The following is an 11,474-nucleotide window of genomic DNA, read 5'->3' as shown; positions in this document are numbered from 1 at the left end:
ACAAGTTCTCTATAAATATTTATGCATACAGTAAGTATCACACATATCAAAAGTTTCACTGAAAGGTGACCTCTTTTCAATGTAGATAAGAAATGCTCTTCTTCGCCAAGAAACTATAAGGCCTGTACAGATTAAGATGATCCTGATTATCAGGTAGTTCTTAATTATAATGTTTAAGTTTTTAAGTCATTAAGACCCTTGACTATTGGCCATTCACTCTAGGTATATTTCTTCACAATGGTGTACTTTAAATGCTATCCTCTTATATGATCTTTAACCAATAAATACTTTTAAGATTTTTGGTGTTTTTATACATCCCGTAAGTGTTTTATTGCTTATTTGTGTATCATTTGTGTTTCTCCATCATACTACATGCCTGAGATCATTCCCTTTCTGTAACTCATTCCCCATTTAATTTATTCTATTACAACATCTGTAAGTCACCACCATCTTTCTGAAGAGGATTCAAGAATTTCTAAAAAATATTTGCAGTTAGGTCATGCAAAAAGGAAAAAAAGACAGTGTCTCTGACATACTTCACCATCTGAAGGCCTAACCATACTTAGAAGTTTTACTGAAGAACTGTGTGTGTGTGTGTGTGTGTGTGTGATACCAATACATGGACTGTGCTACTCACCAAAACTAGTCTTTAAAATTTAAATTAGGAGCCATCTAATAAAATTATGAGTCATCTAACAAAAACTACAAGTGAATTTATATTAAATTTTGAAGTGTGCATACACAACATAATACTCATGCATGTGACATACATACACACATATACTAGAGGAAGTTTTAACAGTAACAACTATTGTTTTTTTACTGATTGATTTTAGAGAGAGGAAGGAGAAGGAGTGGGGGGGAGGAGAGAAAAACATCAACATGCACCCTGACAGGGGATCAAACCTGAAACCTGGGTATGTGCCCAGACCAGGAATTAAACCCACCACCTTTGGTGTATGGGATGACGCTCCAACCGAGTCACACAATAATAACAACTATTCTTGACTGGCATTTGCATTCCTAATCTCATTTAACATTTGTCACAACACCACAAGGTATTATTATATTCATTTTACAGTTAAGGAAACTGGGACTCATATAGAGTGAATTACTTGATCTGTGGTCATACAGCTTAAAAATGGTGGAATCAGGATTTTACCCAATGTACTTGCTTTTCTACTGTGTCACACAGTTAAAAATGCTTGCTAAAGAGTTATGTGAAACCTAAGCACAGGCAACATGTCTTGATGAACTCTTGCTAATGGTTTTTATCTTAAGGTGAGAGTCCAGGGATGAGAAATCTGAATATACAGGTTACTAGAATAATGCACAAGAGCCAGAAATCTCTAAGGACTAGGGAGAGACAGGGTTTTATAAACAAGAGCTATCACCCAAACCCAAGAGTCACCTTCCCATTACCCAAACCCAAGCATTCAATCTTCTGTGCACAGAAGCAGTCTCTTAACTTGCCACTCCCTTAGCCTAAAACTCTACCAGTTAACACAAGGGAAGAGTTTAGCAAGTTCCAAAACCAGAGGACCTCACCCCTTAATCTTTCCAGTTAGACCTTACACTCATGCCTAGTTTCTATCAAAATGATCGCTCCCCATGCACCTAGAGAACAAAAAAGGAAGACAGTAGTGATGGACGGGCCATACTTATACAAACTATGTTAGAAATAGTTCATCACAGTCTCATCACAAAACATATTGTGAAGATTTCTACTTACCATTTCCAACACTCTAGGAAGCAGTAGTTTGGGGTCAATATCTAATTCCGTCTTATAAATATATCAGTGCCTCTTTCTAATAGTGACTGGCTCCATAGTAGACACATGTTAGGAGCCTAAGTATTCTTTGACTGGTCCTTAATTCCACTTCATATGTGAATTTCTTTTTATTGTGCATAGTAACCTGGGGGTCTTCTTAAAAATGCAGGTTCTGGGTTTCTAGTAGGTCTGGGTTGGAATCCAAGATTCTGCATTTCTAACAAGCACCCAGATGATGCTGAGATTGATGATTTATAGGCGACGCTGAATAGCAAGATTATAGATGAGTTCAATCCATCAGCCATTTGCCATATCCCCTAGTGAAAAATATAGCAGGTAAGGTGGCATCACTAGAATCCCATTAGCATTGTCTTACTCAAAGCAAGTGAAACTTGCAAGAACACTGATTAAGGAAGGCTTTGAAAGAAGGTGTTTCTTGATTTTGGTCAAGAGTAGAAAACAGAATGAAGTCTGGAAACTAAAGAGATCGATCGCCTTGTCCCAAACTATCCCTGGCTTCAATGCATTGGTATAGCCGTGGGAAGTTCACCACTGCCAGACTCACTGGAGAGGATGAAAATCACCGGTGCAAATTCACCATAGCTAAGATTTGGAAACAGCCTAAGTGCCCATCAGCAGATGAGTGGATTAGAAAACTGTGGTACATCTACACAATGGAATACTATGCTGCTGTAAAAAAAAAAAGGAACTCTTGCCTTTTGCAACAGCATGGATGGAACTGGAGAGCATTATGCTAAGTGAAATAAGCCAGTCAGAGAAAGATAAATACCACATGATCTCACTCATTTGTGGATTATAGAGAACAACATAGACTGATGAAAAGGGACAGACCCAAAGACTGAGAAACAGTGATCAGGCTATCAATCCCCAGAAGGAAAGTAGGGGAGGGCGGGGGTAAGGGGAAGAGATCAACCGAAGGACTTGTATACATGTATATAAGCCAAACCAATGGACATGGACAACAGGGGGATGGGAGCATGAGTTTGTGTGTGTGGGGGGGGAGGTTGGGGGTTAATGGGGGGGATGAGGACACATTTGTAATACCTTAACTAATAATAATAATAATAATAATAATAATAATAATAAAAATGGGGGAAAAAAAGAAAAGAAAAAGAAAATCACCGGTGCAATGTTATCTATTGTGTTAGGTAACACAGCACTAAATCGTATGCCACTATTACATGTGAGTATTCACTTAAAAAATTCTTTCTAAATTATCTTCAGGTAACCGAACAATGGTTGAAGTTTTCAGAAAAACAACAATAATTCTGTGAAATTATGTCCTTTTCCACACTAAGCTAACCCAGCTCAGACTGGGTGCTTTCATTAGTGTTACTGATGTTATTCTTTCTTTTCAAGAAATTCACATATGAATTGGAATTAAGGACCAGTCAAAGAATACTTAGGCTCCTAACATGTGTCTACTATGGAGCCAGTCACTATTAGGAAGGCAAAATAAGGAAGTTCATGAAGTCAGAACTTCAGAGAAGGAAATTAAATATACAAAACAGTCCCTTTGCCCAACTGCAATTCCTGTCACCCATAATCATGGTAAGTAGTCATGATAATTGTTACCTTTGCTGGTGTTATAAGGAAACTGATTTGAGCTGAGAGACAAAAAAGGAAGCATGTCTCCTCAGTAAAGCTCTTCCTCCTTGAAATTTTCTCCCACACCCAACAAAAACTTCGTAAAGCCATCGTGACCCTCTTACCCAGTTCTACCACGTCAACTCCTAGGACTGGCCTCACACCCTTCTCAAATACCCAGGCATTGCCACACAGCCTTCCCCTGGGAGGCCCCAGCTTGTTTTTCCAGAGGGCAGCAGTCATTACCTGAATGGCAGGTTTGCGTTGCAAGCTGCCTTAATGTGGGGTTTTGCAGACATCACGCCTGGGTTGTCATTAGTGTCCTCCAAAAATAGTAATCAGCTGGCAGACCAAAAAAGGGCATTCCAAGAAAACATTAATTCAAGTGTTTGGGGAAGCCATGGAAAATCTAAATTCATTTATGTTTTAGCTATTCAAAGAAAGATCTAACATACACACAAGGACAATCAGCTAAAAGTTTATGAACTACACTTGCTACAGTGCTGAGTTGGAAGATGTTACACACCTATGGGTCGGTAGCTCTGGGGAAGGGGGTAGTGTCTTTGATCATTCCTGCCTGTACAGGCGGCTGAGCCTTATTGTAGGGACATGGGTGATTCCATTTCTCACACTGTCCCTTCTTCCTTCTTCTACAAATTAGGTGCTTAGAAGGCTCATCTATGTCCTCCAGGCATCCTTGCCTCTCCACAGGAGACAAGGCATCATCTGGCTTCCTCCTCTGCCCCCACCTCTAGATGTGGCTGCACCTAAGGTCAATATGGCCCAAGGGACATGACAGCACTCAAGTCTTCTCTCTTCCCACCAGTCAAACTGTCCCTGGGCCAACCAGAGGTTAAAGTGCACAGAACAGGGTTCCGTCAGAGCACACTGAAGCTGCCTCTGAATAGCAGATGTCTAGAGTCAGTTTCCTCCCCCATCGCAGGAAGCAGAGGAAGAAATACGCCCCCCAATGACAAGCACAGCCCTGCTAACTACTTGTACCGGCTCCTACAGTGGCTTCCAGCAGCTGGCGGAAGGAAGCTGGGAGCCGGCACCACTGGGCAAGATAGAGACCCACCCAGGGGTCCAGACACAGGGCAGGCTGGGTCAGAGGGACCCACAGACACCTGAAGTGGGGGAACAATAGAAGGTGGAGTCCAGGTCAGGGAGTTCAAGGCAGTGAGACACAAATATGCTCTTCCAGGAGCTTCCTGGTAGTGGCTGGAATCTGATCCACCCTCCTTCCTCCTCCAGGAGTGTGTAAGGAGGAGAATTCAGAGCTGACTCCCATAACCCTTTGGAAAGAAAACTCCCTAAGTGTTCTCTGCCACACGTAAAGGATCTGACGCTATGTGGAAGGTGCTTCTGTGCTTGTTTGGGGCCCCTCGCAGGGAAAGCTTTGGGGACCTCTCAGAAATTTGCTTCCTACTGGCCCCCAGCTTTGTTCTGGTGCCTCCAAGTTACCTCTGACAATTACATGTTTATATAAAATTGTCCTGATATAAAAACACCTTCAGTGCTTCTCCTCTTAGTCACTTCTTGTTTCCTCTCCTCTGTAGTCAGCCCCAGCTAAACATTTCTTTGAAGAGAGGGAAAGGGGCGGGTAGCCCCTTGCTCTCAGAAGTGGAGAGGGGAACAGGAAGTTAATAGATGAAGGGGGACTAAAACTGCAGGCAGCAACTGTTACCTCCGTTTCCCCCAAACCCACTCAAACTTGGAGGAAACGGAACCCATTCACAGGAAAAGTACAAAGGTGGGTTTGAGGTCAGGCAGTAGATAAAAAAGTTCCAGTTCCTGCTCTTGCAATTATCCCTTCTCGAAGTGCTGGCTCCCTTTACCAGACAACGTGTCGCAGTTTCTTTCGCTCTTGGCATCTATGACCTCCAGGCATCCAAGTATCTTGTGTATCTTTCAACAGATCAAAAGGCAGAAAGAAAAATGTTCTTGGATCAACTCCTAGAAAACTCTGAAACCAGATTTTCCAGGGGCCTTTCAGGCCAGTCAGTGCCTGTTATTTTATACTGTGGCATCTTTCTTTTAAAACGATAAATGAAAAGATGAAAATTCACAATTCCAGCCACATCGGTTTCTAAATTGCTGTGTTACCTACTTAAAAACGCCTGTGGACTTCTGTCATCTGTTCTGCTTCCCGGGCCCCTGCCTTTCTTTCATGGAAAACAGAAAGCCTGAGCTCTCCAATCACGGGGCAACGGCACTTGTCAGAACACTGTAAGGGGTCAGACATCAATTCCAATAGCAGTGGAACCAGATGGACATTAAGATTCAATTATTTCCTGAGATCCCTCAGAGCAAAACGGGGAAGGCACCCATGGCCACCCTAAGGCCCCAGAAGGCACAGGGGACCTCGCTTTGGCCCCACTCGTCTGCATGGTCACCTGAAACTGTGGGGTGGGGGTGCCCAGAGGGGCAGGACCCAGGATAGCTCTGCTCTCCGCAGCACAGGCCGCACTCCGCCTCCTCTCAGCAATCACGCAGGACTGAGGGAAGAGGCATTGCAAAAAAAAAAAAAGATTTAATTATTTCCTTGTTAATTAGAAAGAGGTTTTTTTTTAAAAAAAAAAAAAAAAGAAAAAGTATTTGTGTTTATAAAGAATATAAAATAACAGCTATATGAAAGACAGTAACTGGTTTTTCAATATTTACAGATAGCTATAGGATAGCCAAATCATAAAGTGTCATTAGCACACAGCTACCCCACTTGTTTACATGTTTTCTGTGGCTGCTTTTGGGGTTACAACAGCAGAGCTGAATAGTTGTAACAGAGTCCCTCTGGGCCACAAAGCCTAAAATATTTTCCATCTGGCCTTTTCAGATAAAACGATTAATTGCCAACCCCTTCTATGCATACGAGGGTGGGAGAAAATGAGTTGAAATGACATCAGGAAGAGTAAGACCCATCTGTATCAACATCTCTGCCCGGGCACGGGGACTGGCCTTTAAACCTTCCCTAGAACTGAGAGGGCCTTTGACCCCTTGCCCACTACTAAATATGACCATGACTAATTTCAAGAATACCTAGGCAGTTCAGGACTGGTGTAACAATTTAAAAGATTGGAAAGTATCTGCTGTTTCCCAGGTGATTCATGCTTATTGCAAAAAATAAAAATCAGATAAAGAATATATTTTGCTTTTTACTTTAAAATTGTAGAGTTTCCCAAATACTTTGATTGGTCAAGTGTTGCTCACCAAAATGTAATGCTGTCCTTTGCAAGATGCCAATTGAACACAGAAAGAAGGATGGTAATGACTCACAAACGTGGGTTTCAATAGGAGCACTGGAAGGGTTGCTTTAGCCTTTATTAGATATGAAGAGAGTGCCCCCTGCTGCCCAGAAAGGCCACTTGAGCTTGAACTCAATATTTTTCCTGATTAGGGCTCTCAGGTTGGACAAGGATCAACACAGCCTTGTGAAGAAATAAAGGAATATCAAACATTCACAATTCATGGCCCAAGGCATGGTAGCAACTTTAAATCTCAGTACATAGTTTGTATAACATGTATGGTAGCAAAGAACACCCACCAAAACGAAATCACCAGGTTTTTGCTTCTCTCCCTTAAGACTGCCTCCCTACTAAAAATAAAAATAAAACTACGTACAGTCTTCTACAACCACTAATTGAACATAAATTCCTTTAACAATGAATAAAGAATTTAATTCCTCACTTTAGAAAGAATACTGGCCAAGGGTTTTGTTCACGAAAGGTTGCCAATATTCCACTAATTTGATCCATAGAAACCGTAATTTCATGTGGTTCTACCTGAATATTATGAGCCCATCAACAATTGACAAAGATTTAGAGTACAGCCTAAAGGTGTGAAGTTGGGGGCAGGCTTTCCTTTTTGGCTGACAGATACAGTGACCAGAAGCTGGGGATACAGTATATAAGCTTTCTGGTCTCACATTTTCCCCAGGACCTCCTCTGAATTCCTCCGACCAATAAAAGTAGAGGGTGGGAATTTAAAGTATCTTCTTGTCATTTAGGTAACTCTGTTCCATGTTTTAAAAAATTGTAAAATAGTGTTTTCTTTTTAACATAACCATCCGAATAAAAGAGATTCAGGAAAGAGGAGACTTTTAAATCATCTCACCATTGCCTCACTCTGACATTCTACTGAACAGGAATGCTTGCTAACAGGTGAAGTACAAGGCCCATTGACTGTAACTGTGGGCCTGCAATGGCTGACTGTGCTATGGAGACCAGTGGCAGTCAAGGATTGGGGCTGGGATAGACACAGGCCTTGTCAAAGACCAAGTGCTAAGAGGACAGGGACTGCTGATTTGAAAGTGGGAGAATCTGGAAAGCAGAACATTTAAAAGTTCTGAATGCTAAAGCGAACTTACATGTAGACTTGTGATTCCTTAAAATGTCCATGATGATTTAAGGCAATGGTCCCTAGATTAAAAACACAAAGAATCATGGTGTCTGATTTCTCAGATTTGAAAACACTGTGGTCAAATGCCCTCCTCCAGGACATAAACAATAGACACAGTAAAAGCCTGAATTATATTCTTAACCTATAACATCAAGCACCAACCCCCAAGATGACAATGTGGAACTTAAGGATGGGAACTATTGAGTTGAAGGGTTTCTCTTGAGTCTAAGTATAATTCAGTATAATCTTGGGGATTTTTAAGTACAGAGGCAAGAAAAAACAAAATCCGACACCTATACAATATATTCAGTATAGGACCAAAACAGAAAGCCAATCTTCCAGCAGAGGGAGCAAGAGTTAAATAAATACTTTTTTTTTTAGTCAAAACATGGAAGCTTAATTCAGAACCCAAATGGTTCATTTTATCTTCAATGGTATTATTTCCTAAAGAGTAAATAAACTTGGTCACAGTGACACAGATAGTAAAATCCTCCGTCCCCTGACTCCAGGTCCTGTGTTCTTTCCCAGGGTGAAGCTGATATGGAGTGAATTTTTCATGTTAATTGCCCTATAGAAGCACGCATCGAATTCCTTATTTAGATTAAGAACTATGGCAAAGTACATTTTAATTGGTAGCAGACACCATAATAACAGGAAGGATTTTTAAGGAAAATACAAAGACATCTTCCTCTTTAAAACGATCCCCTGGACCCTTCATTCATTCATTCATTCATTCATTTGCTCACTTACCATAGTATCAACCGTGTACTTACTATGTTAGACATTGTGTCCACACTTCACCTTAGATCCCTTTACCCTCCTGTATTGAAGTTTGGATTATATTAGCTCCTTCGTCAGGTAGCCCATTTCCTGTGATACACTACTAGGCATCATTGTGCTGTTGCCTGTGTGATTGCTGATGTTACACTTGGACAGGTGTATTTAGTGGGTAAGATGGACACAGTATTTCCAGATGAGCCTTCCAGACTCACTGCACTTTATACGCTTACTCACTCAGCACATATTTGTTGGCAAAGGTCCAGTGATCAAACTTCATGGTTCAGAAATTTTACTTTATCAGTCCACTCGACAACGATCAGGAACTAAGGAAATGGAATCATATAAACCCCATTAACAAGAGACCCCTATTCATTTGCAATGAAAGTGTCGGTGGTGGTGTTTTACCATGACCCAGTGCACCTTTGTCTTGTGATTGATGTGCCTACAAACTAAACTGAATACCAAAAATTGTTTGATAATCATGGAATAAAGACAAAGGCTGTGAATAGGCTCGAGAGGCATTTTTCTAAGGAATGGGGAAGCTCCAAATAACAACATTTTGTGATAAAAATACTATTTCTGCCAGATGGCGTCTGTCGCACAATATTCATGCTGCCTGATCCAGTCTCCACCTTTACCGCCACCTGCACACCCTAAGCTAGCCTCTCTGGCTAGACTGTGAACCCTTGAGGAGGGAACAGGCTTACTCATATTTGTACCTAGATGATGCTAGGTTCTTGGAATTTCCAATGATCAGATGGGTGGGTGAAAAGATGGATTGGGTGGATGCATGAACAAAGGCAACTCCAGTTACTCAGACGCTTACCAGAGTCCAAAGCTTCTCACTCTGAATCATTATTAGCTTGTTCTTTAGCTTTAAGTTTAATTTCCTTGCATTCAAAATTGTGTATGTTACCACCAATACTACTCTACCTTCTCAAATAACTGTAAAGGAAAGTATCCACTTGAAAAAAAGTGTCTTATCATCTATCCTGTTCATTTAAAATCAGTATTTATAAAGTGTGGCCTAGATGTCTCTTCAAAAATATAGGGGATTACTTCACAGGCACAGGAGATTAGCTTCCCATATTATATGGATTAAAAGCCAGAGTCCTTGAAGGACAACGCCATCTGCACATTCCCATTTACCTCCTTTCCTACCACTCTCCCTCCCACTGCTCAGCACCAGCTCTGGGCCCCCCACTGCTCACAGCTCCAGACCTTTGCATCTAGAAGGTTCTGCACCCCAGATTTCTACATCACTCTTCCCTCTCCATGAAGCTTCTGGTTACCGCTCAGATATTGCCCTCACTGTGAGGCCAATCCTAGTCACTCTATATACTAGTACAAGCGCCCCGTCCCTACCCCACCCCAACCCCAGGCCCCTTCGATTGTCTCCATTGTATGGATCAGCCTCCGGCATGCTCTCTTCATCTCTAGTCCCCTCCTCTGACCTAAAGTCCATGAGAGAAGAAACTTTGGTGTTTTTTCATTATTGTATTCCCTGTCCCTACAAAGGGCCTAGCACACACTTAAGATATTTATAAATATTTGTGAATGAATGAGGGAGTGAGTGAATGGTTCATACTAAACAACAGCAGTCCCCAGTCTCCCCACTCCTGAATCTTCCTCTCCAAAATCTTTTAAATATCTCTTCAGGTATTTACCTGCATGTTTCTAAAGAACACGCTTATATGGCTATTTCTTGACTATTCAATTTAAGATGTTAATGACTTAAATTCCTACTGTGGCAGATGATGATACAGGATTCTTATAGCACCTCACAGCCCCAGTTCCCATTTCTCCACCTTTCTGGCATAATTATATCACATTATCTTATAATTTGCTTATATATTTTTGCCTGTATGTCTCTAGATGCAATAATACAATTGAATGTTTCAATACAGTTCATTGATACAAGACAGTCCCTCTAGATCGCAACCCCTTTGGCAGTCGAACCACCCTTTCACAGGGGTCGCCTAAGACCATCCTGCATATCAGGTATTTACATGACGATTCATAACAGTAGCAACATTACAGTAATGAAGTAGCAACGAAAATAATTTTATGGTTGGGTCACAACATGAGGAACTGTATTTAAAGGGCCAGAAGGTTGAGAACCACTGCTCTAGATACAATTCTAGCTAGAACAAAACTCCTAGAACCTATGAATGTGTTAGATTTCCTGCCATCACCTCTCCCCTCAGTCAAGCTACCCAGCTGTCCAGCACATGATCACAGTAAATTTTAATATGCACACAAACCATCGAGGATCTTTTGAAAACACAGGTTCATACTCAGCAGGTCTGAGGTGGAGCCCAGGATCTGCATTTCTAACCAGTTCCCAGGTGCTGTCAATGCTGCTGGTCCACGGACCAAACTTTGAGTCTAAGGCATTACAACTTGTACCCAGTAGATTCGCATTAAAATTAAATAATTAGGTCTCTAAGCTTTGCATGGGTTCAAAGCATTTAATTTTGGGTCTGAGTACTAAAACTACCAATATACTTTTACAATTTATTAAAATTTCTGACAAAATAGAAGCAAGTTAACATTTCAACTTTCACCCATATGAAACTTCCAACATAAACAGGCCCAGCTGACTCCTTGGCACTGCCCAGATGTACCCAAGCTCTGTTCAAACAGTGCAAATAATCGTAAACCTGGTGGAGATGGTTGGGAGGGTGGGGCTACTTATGCATGTTGATTTAGAAATGTGCTCTTTGTCCTGTGGTGAATGGTGGTGTGCTGCGTCGTTATAGCATTTAGCCTTCATTGACATCTGGCTTTCGAACGCCATAATCTAATGCATTATTGAGTCCTGCCCTACCCCTTCTTTCACCACCTCCACCCCCCAAGGCCTGGGTTATCTCTTTTTCATTTTTTATTTCTTAGGCTATAAAAAGACTGTGGTGATGGG

The sequence above is a fragment of the Myotis nattereri genome, assembly GCF_964212035.1.
Source record: "Myotis nattereri genome assembly, chromosome: 16".
Taxonomy (NCBI): domain Eukaryota; kingdom Metazoa; phylum Chordata; class Mammalia; order Chiroptera; family Vespertilionidae; genus Myotis; species Myotis nattereri.
The sequence above is the reverse complement of the archived record's forward strand: the minus strand, read 5'-3'. Positions refer to the sequence as shown.